The sequence below is a fragment of the Rhinoderma darwinii genome, chromosome 1, assembly GCF_050947455.1.
Source record: "Rhinoderma darwinii isolate aRhiDar2 chromosome 1, aRhiDar2.hap1, whole genome shotgun sequence".
Lineage (NCBI taxonomy): Eukaryota > Metazoa > Chordata > Amphibia > Anura > Rhinodermatidae > Rhinoderma > Rhinoderma darwinii.
The window spans coordinates 662091683-662105434 of record NC_134687.1 but is presented as its reverse complement, the minus strand read 5'-3'; positions in this window follow the sequence as shown (position 1 = coordinate 662105434).

Below are 13752 nucleotides of genomic sequence, written 5' to 3'. Positions count from 1 at the left end.
ATCCTCACACATGACATATATCCTGATGTACTCCTCACACATTACATATACCCTGATGTATTCCTCACAGTTTATATATACCCTGATGTACTCCTCACAGATTACATATACCCTGATGTACTCTGCACAGTTTACATATATCCTGATGTACTCCTCACATATTACATATATCCTGATGTACTCCTTACATATTACATATATCCTGATGTACTCCTCACACATTACATATATCCTGATGTACTCCTCACATATTACATATACCCTGATGTACGCCTCACAGATTACATATACCCTGATGTACTCCTCACATATTACATATACCCTGATGTACTCTTCATAGATTACATATACCCTGATGTACTCCTCACATCTTACATATACCCTGATGTGCTCCGCACAGATTACATATACCCTGATGTACTCCTCACATATTATATATATCCTGATGTACTTGTAATGGCAGGGGGTAGGGAGACAGACAAGTGAGCCCTAATCTACCCGCCACTCTGTCCCTGCCTACTTGCAACGACCCGCCCTAGGCGACGGGGTACAACTGGGCGGCGGTCCATGCGCTCAGTAAGTGCACGACAAACACAACAAACATACAAGGAACACAAGCAAGGAAAAGGGGCCGTTGCCCACGGCAACACCGTGAGCAACCAGAGTGGTGAACGAGCCGAGTCAAGCCAGGAGTGTGCGAGGTACAAAACGAAAAGCAGAAGAGTAGTCGGTAAGCCAGGGTCTGTATGGAGCAGGATCAAAAATAGCAGGAGCTGTAGCTTGGCCAGGAAACCACAAGGAAAGAAACACAAGCAATAACAAGCACCGAGGGACAGGAAGTGCAGGCTTAAATAGACCGAGGGCGGGAGCTAGCTGAGTCTGGCCAGGTTACGATAGGCTCTCCCACTCCTAAGCCTGCCAGCCTGAATGGTGGAAGCAGGAGTCAGTCTCAGGGAAGTATTCTCAGGTGCTGACTGATTAGTTCTGGGAGTTAACCCCGAAGCTGTGCCTGGCAGATCCTTTACAGTACCCCCCCTTTTATGAGTGGCCACCGGACCCTTTCTAAGTGGACCTGGCTTACTGGGGAAACGCAGGTGGAACCTCCTGACCAATACCCCAGCGTGAACATCCCGGGCGGGTACCCAAGTCCTCTCCTCGGGCCCGTATCCTCTCCAATGGACCAGGTACTGGAGGGAGCCTTGGACCATCTTGCTGTCCACAATCCTGGCCACCTCGAATTCCACCCCCTCCGGGGTGAGGATGGGAACAGGAGGTCTCCTCGAGGGAGCCAAGGACGGGGAGCAGCATTTGAGGAGGGAGGCATGAAACACGTCGTGTATCCGAAAAGACGGGGGTAACTCCAGCCGGAAGGAGACAGGATTGAGGACCTCAATGACCTTATACGGCCCAATAAACCGGGGAGCAAACTTCTTGGACGGAACCTTGAGACGCAAGTTCCTAGACGACAACCACACCAGATCCCCGACCATAAACAGGGGGTTAGCAGAACGTTTTTTATCAGCCTGAGTTTTTTGTACGCTCTGGGACACCTCTAGGTTTTTCTGAACCTGGGCCCAGACTGTGCACAGTTCCCGATGAACGACCTCTACCTCAGGATTGTTGGAACTACCAGGTGAAACGGAGGAGAACCGTGGATTAAACCCAAAATTACAAAAAAAAGGAGAGACCCCTGACGAGTTACTGACCCGGTTATTAAGGGAAAATACGGCGAGGGGAATGAAAGAGACCCAATCAAATTGACAGTCAGAGACAAAACACCTTAAGTATTGTTCTAGAGATTGATTAGTCCTCTCCGTTTGGCCATTGGTTTCAGGATGGAAGGCAGAGGAGAAGGACAGATCAATCCCCAACTTCATACAGAAGGCTCTCCAAAACAATGAAACAAATTGTACCCCTCTGTCCGAAACAATATTGACAGGGACCCCATGGAGACGCAGGATGTGTTTGACAAACAAGGTAGCCAACGTTTTGGCGTTGGGTAGTTTCTTGAGGGGCACAATGTGGCACATCTTACTGAAGCGGTCCACCACCACCCACACCACCGACTTGCCTTGGGATGGAGGCAAATCGGTGATAAAATACATGGAGATATGTGTCCAAGGTCTCTGGGGAATGGGCAACGAACGCAGTAAGCCCGCTGGTCGGGACCTGGGAGTCTTGGACCTAGCACAAACCTCACAAGCGGCGACGTAGGCCTTAACGTCTTTAGGCAACCTAGGCCACCAATAATTTCTGGTAATGAGGTGTTTGGTACCCAGGATGCCTGGATGGCCAGATAGTGCGGAGTCATGATTTTCCCTAAGTACCCTTAGCCGGAATTGCAGGGGAACAAACAGCTTGTTCTCAGGAAGGTTCCCGGGAGCTGCACCTTGATCAGCAGCAATATCAGAGACTAAATCAGAATCGATCGAGGAAATGATTATACCTGGAGGCAAAATACAAGCAGGATCTTCCTCCGAAGGAGGGCTGGCCATGAAGCTACGCGACAGTGCATCAGCCTTAATATTTTTAGACCGAGCCCTATAGGTAACCAAAAAATTTAATCTGGTAAAAAATAACGCCCATCGAGCTTGTCTCGGGTTTAGCCTCCGGGCAGATTCTAGGAAAACCAGATTCTTGTGGTCGGTAAGGACCGTTACCTGGTGCCTAGCCCCCTCCAGGAAGTGGCGCCACTCTTCAAATGCCCATTTAATGGCTAAGAGTTCGCGGTTGCCAATATCATAGTTACTTTCAGTTGGCGAAAACTTCCTGGAGAAGTAGGCACAGGGGCGGAGATGGGTGAGGGACCTGGTACCCTGGGACAAGACAGCCCCCACTCCCACCTCAGATGCGTCAACTTCCACGATAAATGGCTCCATTTGGTTGGGCTGAACCAGCACCGGGGCCGAGACAAAGCACTTCTTAAGGACCTCAAAAGCCTGGACAGCCTCAGGAGGCCAGTGGAGGAGATCAGCACCTTTGCGAGTGAGGTCCGTAAGGGGCTTAGCGATGACCGAGAAGTTAGCAATAAATCTCCTGTAATAATTAGCGAACCCCAAAAAACACTGTAACGCCTTCAGGGAGGCAGGTTGGACCCATTCCGCCACAGCCTGAACCTTGGCGGGGTCCATGCGGAATTCAGTGAGGATTTGACCCAAAAATGGAATCTCCTGTACCCCAAACACACATTTTTCGGTTTTGGCAAACAGTTTATTTTCCCGAAGGACCTGGAGCACCTTCCTGACATGCTCAATGTGGGAGGACCAGTCCTTGGAAAACACCAGTATGTCATCAAGGTACACTACCAGAAAAATCCCCATGTAATTTCTCAAAATCTCATTTATGAAATTCTGGAAGACCGCAGGGGCATTACACAACCCAAAGGGCATGACGAGGTATTCGAAATGGCCTTCGGGCGTGTTAAACGCAGTCTTCCACTCATCCCCCTCTTTTATGCGAATAAGGTTATACGCCCCCCGTGGATCCAATTTAGAAAACCATTGGGCCCCCTGAACCTGATTAAAGAGATCAGGAATCAAAGGAAGGGGATACTGGTTCCTTACCGTGACCTTATTCAGGCTACGGTAGTCAATGCATGGCCTAAGACCACCATCCTTCTTCCCCACGAAGAAGAAGCCAGCACCTACCGGAGAAGAAGAGCGACGAATGTAACCCTTGTCCAGGGATTCCTGGATATACACTCTCATAGCTTCACGTTTCGGGACAAGAAAGATTAAATATCCTACCCTTAGAAAGCTTAGCTCCTGGTACCAATTCGATAGCGCAATCGTATTCTCTATGAGGAGGTAACACTTCGGAGGCCTCCCTAGAGAAAACATCAGCGAAGTCCTGAACAAACTCGGGTAGCGTATTCGCCTCCTTAGGGGGAGAAATAGAATTAACAGAAAAACATGACGTACAACATTCATTACCCCATTTGGTTAGCTCCCCAGTATTCCAGTCAAACGTAGGATTATGCAACTGCAACCAGGGAAGACCTAGAACCAAATCGTACGATAATCCCTGCATCAACGGTACAGAGCATTGCTCCAAATGCATGGAGCCAACAAGGAGTTCAAAAACAGGGGTATGCTGTTTAAAATAACCATTAGCAAGAGGAGTGGAGTCGATACCCACTACCTGGACAGGTTTAGGCAAATCAATAAGAGGCATAGCAAGGGACATAGCAAATTCCACAGACATGATATTAGTAGAGGACCCTGAATCCACGAAGGCACTGCCGGTAGCAGACCTACCACCAAAAGAGACCTGAATGGGAAGCAAGATCTTAGTACGTTTCATATTTACGGGAAATACCTGTGCGCCCAAGTGACCTCCCCGATGATCACTTAGACGCGGAAGTTCTCTGGCTGCAATCTTACGCTTAGGACAGTTGTTCACTTGATGCTTGTCGTCCCCACAGTAGAAGCAGAGACCATTCTTCCTGCGGAATTCTCTACGTTGTTGGGGGGACACGGAGGCCCCGAGTTGCATAGGTATCTCTGAATCTTCCGTGGAAGAACGAAGCAATGGAGCTTCGGGAGGCATCATGGGGGAGTCGGAGGAGAAAACACATAAACGTTCACGTTGTCGTTCCCTGAGACGTCGGTCAAGTCGTATCGCTAAAGCCATAACCTGGTCTAGGGAGTCAGAAGAGGGATAGCTAACTAGCAGGTCTTTCAGGGCGTTCGACAGACCCAACCTAAACTGGCACCTTAAGGCAGGGTCATTCCACCGAGAAGCTATGCACCACTTCCTAAAGTCAGAGCAATACTCCTCAACAGGTCTCTTACCCTGACTTAAGGTCACCAGCTGACTCTCGGCAAAGGCAGTCCTGTCAGTCTCGTCATAAATAAGTCCGAGAGCAGAAAAGAAACAATCAACGGAGGAAAGTTCAGGGGCGTCAGGAGCCAAGGAGAAGGCCCACTCTTGGGGCCCTTCCTGGAGCCGGGACATAATTATACCCACCCGCTGGCTCTCAGAACCTGAGGAATGAGGCTTTAAACGAAAGTAAAGCCTACAACTCTCCCGAAAGGAGAGAAAAGCCCTCCGGTCCCCTGAGAACTGGTCGGGCAACTTGAGGTGGGGTTCAAGAGGTGCGGTGAGGGGAACTACCAGGGTAGCATCAGGCTGGTTGACCCTCTGAGCCAGGGCCTGGACCTGTAGGGAGAGATCCTGCATTTGCTGAGCCAGGGTCTCACGGGAATCCATAGTGGTGTCAGGGACCAGGGGTAGACTAGGTATGGGCTTGTTATTATGTAATGGCAGGGGGTAGGGAGACGGACAAGTGAGCCCTAATCTACCCGCCACTCTGTCCCTGCCTACTTGCAACGACCCGCCCTAGGCGACGGGGTACAACTGGGCGGCGGTCCCTGCGCTCAGTAAGTGCACGACAAACACGACAAACATACAAGGAACACAAGCAAGGAAAAGGGGCCGTTGCCCACGGCAACACCGTGAGCAACCAGAGTGGTGAACGAGCCGAGTCAAGCCAGGAGTGTGCGAGGTACAAAACGAAAAGCAGAAGAGTAGTCGGTAAGCCAGGGTCTGTATGGAGCAGGATCAAAAATAGCAGGAGCTGTAGCTTGGCCAGGAAACCACAAGGAAAGAAACACAAGCAATAACAAGCACCGAGGGACAGGAAGTGCAGGCTTAAATAGACCGAGGGCGGGAGCTAGCGGAGTCTGGCCAGGTTACGATAGGCTCTCCCACTCCTAAGCCTGCCAGCCTGAATGGTGGAAGCAGGAGTCAGTCTCAGGGAAGTATTCTCAGGTGCTGACTGATTAGTTCTGGGAGTTAACCCCGAAGCTGTGCCTGGCAGATCCTTTACAGTACTCCTCACAGATTACATATATCCTGATGTACTCCTCACATATTACATATATCCTGATGTACTCCTCACAGATTATATATATCCAGATGTACTCCTCACATATTACATATACCCTGATGTACTCCTCACATATTACATATACCCTGATGTACTCCTTACAGATTACATATACCCTGATGTACTCCTCACATATTACATATATCCTGATGTACTCCTCACATATTAAATATATCCTGATGTACTCCTCACATATTGCATATACCCTGATGTACTCCTCACATATTACATATACCCTGATGTACTCCTCACATATTACATCTACCCTGATGTACTCCTCACACATTACATATATCCTGATGTAGTCCGCACAGCTTATATATATCCTGATGTGCTCCTCACATATTACATATACCCTGATGTACTCCTCACATATTACATATACCCTGATGTACTCCTCACATATTACATATACCCTGATGTACTCCTCACAGAGATTACATATTTCTTGCAGACTCAAACAGAAATAAGGGGGGGGGAGGGTCATTACAGGTGGAATAGAATTTGTCCTCTGGTAATTCACAATGTAATTTAATGCAGAGAATATAAGGAAATGGACCATCCATCACACCCATAATAACAGTCTGGGCATGCTGGGAGTTGTAGTTCTTTCATCTGAGATGGAAGCCTGTCCTTTATCATTTATTTTATAATCATGTTCTTATGAACAAGATTCAATTTATTCTTCTGTCTAAAAAAAACTATTCCTTACAAAGCAAAAAGATATTGCAAAACTAAGTTGCATAATAACTTTCTCTCACCGCTAACTGTAAAGATTCTTCCTCTTTCCCTGAAATGTCTGACCACAAACTGAAGAGATGGTTGTGTAAATAGACTGGTGTTTTTTTTAACGTACCTTTTCTATAAGGTTTAAATAATTAATGTTAGCTGTGTAAAGTCAGGTTTTAGGGTATGTTTACACGGCTTAGCAAAATACGTCTGAAAATACAGAGCTGTTTTCAGGCGAAAACAGCTCCTGATTTTCAGATGTTTTTGTAGCAACTCGCGTTTTTCACTGCGTATTTTACGGATGTTATTGGAGCTGTTTTTCAATGGAGTCAATTAAAAACGGCGCCAGAACGTCCCAAGAAGTGACATCATTTCTTTTTCGCGGGCGTCTTTTTACGCGCCGTATTTTGACAGTGATACGTAAAAAATAACACCTCATGGGAACATAATACCGTAAAACCCACTGAAAGCAATGGGCAGATGTTTGTAAGCTTAATAGAGCCATTTTTTTCAGGCGTAATCCGAGGTGTAAAACACCTGAATTACGTCTGAAAACAGTGCGTGTGAACATACCCTAATAAATACAGAAATTTCCTCTCAGCATTTTGGCTTGCTGAGGCTTCTAATTCTACAAGAAAGGGGAATTTGTAAAAGGTGGGGGTGGGGCAGCAGCTGGTTGAAGTGTGTTCGAATTAAGTAAATTGCTGCTCTCTCTCCCTCAAGTGAAATATTACAACAAGCACGGTGTGCATAAAGGACATTGCTAGTTTATTAGAAAAGACCTGATAACTATGTATTTTTTCTCTATCCCTCTGTCTCCAGATTGTTACCAATATTTTGCCTTCACCCACAGAGGCAAACAGTATGCCTGGATGGTGCTTCCCCAGGTTACAGCAAATTCCCCTGATATTTTCACCCGTACAATGAAAGAGCTGTTGGATATGTGGTCCTCCGAACACTCCACCACTTGTCTATTGCAATATGTTGATGATTTGTTTTTGTGTTGTGTCTCTGCTGACATATGTGCTCAGGAAACAGTCTCATTATTGGTGTATCTGTCCCATATAGGTTGAATCATGTCCAGGAACAAATTACAGCTTTGTAAGTCCATTGTTGTTTTCCTTGGTCATTGCTTCTCTGCTGGTGTATTGCACCTGACTCCCTCCAGGCTTACTGCTGTCCAAGACCACCCACTCCCACACAACCATTGCTCTCTCAGAGCCTTCCTGGGAATAGTGGGTTATTGTAGACCATGGATTAAAAATGCGTCCATATCAATGCAGCCCCTGTATGATTGCCTACAGACTGACCCCTTCCAACTCTCGTCTGACCCTCAAGTTGTCTTTGATCTCAGCCCCAGCTCTGGTCATCCCTAGCTACCTTAAGACTTTCCACCTCTATTGTCATGAACAATATGGTCACGCTTCAGGTGTTCTCACACAAGACCATGGTGGTCATATGCGCCCCATCATATATTACTCGGCTAGCATGGATCCCATTGCACAAGGTGCTCCCTCTTGCCTCAGGGCTATTGCAGCAGCCACCCTCCTCCTTAACAAAACTGCAGACATTATTTTACAACATGATTTAGTGCTTCATGTCCCACATGCAGTTGCCGAGGTCATGCACAATATTAAGACTTATCACTTCACCACCTCTCATATCACCAAACTTGAACTTACCTTGTTAAATCCCTCCATCACTCTGAAAAGATGTACTACGCTCAAGCCTGCTACTCTGATGCCTATGGTTATAGCGAAAGGAGGGAAAGGGGAGGATGCCAGACCATTAATGTATGAGCTTGCAAATGACAATGACTTGTTTGCTATGGAACATGAGCATGATTGTCAAAGTTTAATGCAACTTGAATCCCAAGGGTTACCAGTATTTAGAACTGCCTGTGTAAACGTTTTAAAACAAATTTTATTAAACATAATTCATTATTAAAAAATGTAGGGCAAAAGTTGCCAAAGAAATCAGCTACAGGCGTTGGCAAGCAAATCCGGATTGCACACAATAGCTTGCGGGGTGTGAACATGTAGTCAGCACCAAAATAGAAGTGCCTAGCATGTAATAAACACCCCACACATTCACAGCTGCTAGGTGTGCTGGCAAAATATTTGAATGGGTTTGCCTGCCACAGATATAAAAAGACCACTTCCCAACGCGTTTCTGCACCAAGTAGGGGAGCATCCTCAGGGGTATATCTTGTCTTATTAATCTTTATTGGTAAAGGGCCGGTCAGCATGTATTATGCTGTTTAAATTTCAGTTACGGCACGTATGAGACATCTGATGTCGGTTACCAGGTGTCACTGATGTACCTTTGACTAACTATGATGTTCAGTATTTTGTAGACGGATCCAGCTACTGGAATGAGCAGACAGGACATTTCACCACCGGGTATGCAGTATTCCAGGAAGGTAAGACAGTTCTGCCAAAGTCACTGCCCTCCAGCAGCTCTGCCCAAGAGGCAGAACTCACGGCACTCGCAGAAGCATGTAAGTTGGGCACAGGTAAAAGGGTGAACGTCTATTCTGACTTCAGCAGGCAAACCAATCAAAAATGCAGATGCAAAACAACAACTACTCGTGGCACTAGCATTATCTGCAGAAGTAGTAATAATTAAAGTGCAAGCACACACAAGACTAGACATCCCTGAAGCAAAAGGGAATGTCCAGGCTGACCAAGCAGCAAAAGCAACGGCCACCCTCCCCGTGTTGGTAGTCCAAGAAGTGGGCCCAGTCATGGAGGAATTGCTGTGTGCTTTCCAGACCCAAGCGCCAGCCCCTGAGCAGAAATTGTGGCAGGAGGCAGGAGCTGTAAGAGGCGAAGGAGAGCCATGGCGTATAAAGGGTAAAACGTGCTTACCACACAGTCTTTTTCCAATGATGTGCGCCCTAGCCCATTCCCCAGTCCACAACTCAAAAGGAGCCATGAGTAGCACAGTGTTACAACACTGGTTTTCCCCTGGATTCCAGAACGTTGCTGCTTGACATGTAGAGGGTTGCCTGACATGCGCCAGACACAACCCTGGTAAATTGACAAAAACACCCAGTAAGCACACGCCTCGCCCTGATTACTCCTTCCAGCGACTGCAGGTGGACTACAGACAGCTACCCAAGGTAGGTGTGTATGAATATGTCCTCGTATGTACTGACTTGTTTTCAAACTAGCCTGAGGCATGGCCAGTAACTAAAGCCACAGCTAAAAACACGATAAGAAATACTAGAACATATACTTACTAGCCTAGGCATCACACAGACATTCCAAACACCATATCTCCCCCAAAGTAGTGGTAAGGTAGATGTAATGGTGGGGGTAGGGAAACAGACAAGTGAGCCCTAATCTACCCGCCACTCAGTCCCTGCCTACTTGCAACGACCCGCCCTTGGCGACGGGGTACAACTGGGCGACAGTCCCTACGCTCAATAAGTGCACGACAGACAAACAGACAAGGGTACACAAAGCTAAGGGAAATGGGGCAGTTGCCCACGGCAACACCGTGAGCAACAAGAGTGGTGAACGAGCCGAGTCAAACCAGGAGTGTACGAGGTACCAAATGCAGAGCAGGAGAGTAGTGAACAAGTCGAGTCAAACCAGGAGTGTACGAGGTACCAAACGCAGAGCAGGAGAGTAGTCAGTAATCCAGGGTCAATATGAAGCAGGGACAAATAGTTCAGAAGCTGCAGCAGGGCCAGGAAACCACACGAGAAGAATCACAAGCAAGGAGGAACAGGAAAGGCAGGCATAAATAGACAGAGGGCGGGAGCTAGCTCCGTCTGGCCAGGCTGGGACAGGCTCTCCCACTCCTAAGCCTGCCATCCTGAGTGGTGGAAGATGGAGTCAGTCTCACAGACATAGAAGCAGGTGCAGACTGATTACCTATGGGCGTATACACAGAAGCTGTGCCTGGCAGATCCTTTACAGTAGAAAGACTAAATGGAACTCTAAAGTTAAAAATACAGAAAGCCATGGAGTCCTCAGGTTTGCCATGGACTGAATGCCTATCCCTGGCATTGTACTCTTTAAGAACTATTCCTAGTGGGCCATTGAAACTCAGCCCCTATGAAGTACTGTTTGGGTCAGTCCCAAAGACAGGGTTGTACTTCCCACAACAGTTTGACAAACTAAGAGCCTATGTTATCCAACTACACAGGCATTTAACTGAATTGCATAAACAAGTATATTCTTCTAGTCCATACCCCAATTCCTTAGAAGGTGCCCAACAACTGCTGCCTGGTGATTGGGTAGTCCTGAAATGACACACAAGGCCTTGAAGCCCAGATATACGGAACCGTACCAAGTGCAAGTGGTCACCTCAACTTCAGTCAAGCTCGAAGGCAAAGACACCTGGATCCACGCCAGCCACTGCAAAAATATTGTAAACCAGGAAGTCAAAGATGTCGCTACTTGATGATGTTGCCACTAGCGGGCACCCTCAATGATGTACTCAAGGACTATTGGGACAATAAGTTTATTAAACTTCACCAGGTTTTGTATCATGCTCTGAGGGAGCAAAATAACCTCACTGATGGATGTATTTGCACACACAGCCCTGTCAATGCCAATAGCATGCCCTACCTCGCTATCCCTGTTACTTTAGATGAAATAGTAATACCGTAATTACCACCCTAACAGGGAAAACAAGAATAAAAATGTACCATTGCCCATAGCTGCATGGATGGAAGAGCCTTGGATGTTATTTAACAGGAGCGGCTACCCCTCAAATTTGCACAGACGCCTTGAGCTTCTGCTTGAGTGGACCTTGCCTGTTATCCAAGCTTCTCATCCTGCAGCTGCAGTTAGATTAAATCTAACGGAGTACCCTTTTCATTAATGAATTACACAGAGTGCAACGGAACCAGTTCCATCGATACTAAGTGTGTAGGAGTTGATGCTACTTTAGGTCAGATGCCCCCCTGCGCAAATACCACTGTACGATTACTTGGGGAGGCCTTGTGATTATATGTCAGGAATAACACTGACATCACAGCTTTTCTACTCCACATTAGAAGGTAATATGATGGCTAAATGGGTGACCAGTTTGTTTAAAGGTTCAGTAATAGGGGTACCGAAAAATATGTATATTGTATGTGATCAGGCGTATAAATGGCTCCTAAGTAACTTCACGGGTACATGTACATTAGCCTATCTAACACCTGCAACTTTTATTATACCACATGAGAATGTATATGTTAATGCCGTGCCCAGACACACATTGTATAAAAGAAGGGCATACAACATACCTCGGACAGACGGGCGACCCCATATTGTACATATGGGAAGTGCTAACGCAGTCATCTACCCTATGATAATGCAGATGTGGGATAAACTAGTAGAGGCTACAGACTATTTGGACCAACAAATATTTGAGATACTCAGCTTAATCAATGCCACTAATACAATACAAAAGCAATTGATTGTAGTAGCTAACCAACACACCATAGTACTTGATAACTTAACTGTCTCTCAAGGAGAATTGCAGGAGAAAAGAGGATCATTCCAGAGGCGCTGCTGTGTGGTAGAAATAATAGGAACGAATTCCGGAGCTATTGATAAGGTTCAATTTATTCGAATGAGTGGCTACGCGTTTCAACGATGAACAATCGTCTTCATCAGGCCATGTGCACATTACATTGGACACGTCTTATATAACATCTGGGTTCAAAATTAACACGAGTAAAAAAAAACGCCAAATCTGCAGGGGTCAAGGTGCGATTGTGACGTCACACCCGGCTTTTTTTCCTTTCATTATTCCCACCGCGGGGCAGTGAATAAATAAACATGTTAAATAAACCGAATCATTCTCAATGAATCGTTACACAAACGAAAGGGTAATAAAATAAGAACCAAAAGAAAAAGAAAAAGATCCAGAAATATATGCAGGCACTCTCAGGTATACATAATTCATATAAAAATCCAATTTATTTAAACCTCCGAATAATTTCAGATATATCAATATATACATACAAATATTATATAAAAAAATCTCCTGACCATAAGAGATAGATTACAAGTGATCTAAGACACCTAAAATGTAGATAAATTAACTCATATGCTACATTTGTTCTCACTAGGCATAGGGACAAAAAAGAGGAAAGAATAATCTGAACAATCACTGGGTTGTGTTCACACTTGCGTTTTTTGACAAAATAAATTTTATCGTTTCAAGGTGGCCACCATCCCTATTTGCAATAGGTAGCATTCTTTTTTGAGTAGTAAACTCCTATGCGTAGGAGATTTAGACCTAGGAAATGAATAATCCTATGGTACATAAGCTGTTTTAACGGCAGATATGTATGTTATAAAGCTCTTCCCTCCTATTTCATGCAGCCTTATATTTTAAGGAAGATAGATAGATATAGGCAGTCTATTCAGTAGACACAAGATCGCAATAGATCCCACTCCATCCTCTTTGTTTGAGGGCGAATGATTTTCCCAGATTTTATCTGGAGGCTTATGTTTTTACCTCTGATGTTCAGGTCAGCCTCTGTGATCCATATGCAGGAGCAGTCTATTCATAAGTGGGACGGAGAGACCTTCCAAAGGAAAGTCCCAAGCTGTATAATCATCCGTATATCAGACCACTTTCAAACTCCACTGCAAAATTGGATAGCCGGCGACTTTTTCCTTTCAACATCCACTCAGTCCACAACGTGCGCGAGGAGATACACAGTCCAGGAGGGCAAGAGCATATGCCGGTAAATGAGTGAACATCTATTCACATGGTGTTTCCTTCCATATCGTGTCTCCAAATTTGGTCAGGGATTTGCAGGGCCAGGTAAGGACGTCACTACCTGTCCAGCTTGATTAGATCCATTAGAACAGCTGACGCGTTTCATCCCTACACGGGATTTCCTCAGAGCCGTTTTAGCCAGTGTAATCCAGGGCATTGTATTTATAGTGTCCCAAACGTTTTTTATTGGTTCCTCCATTGCAGATGTCAAGAGGCTTCATTTCATATATATAGATAAAATATTTATAGATTCTTTGTACATTGTATTTATTCACAACTGATAATTAGTTCCAAAAAGAAAAAACTTTTCCTTTATAGATTATTCTGAACGAATAAACAGATAATTCATCTTATTATAAATCCATATCTATATAATATTCCATTTATTCGCGTAA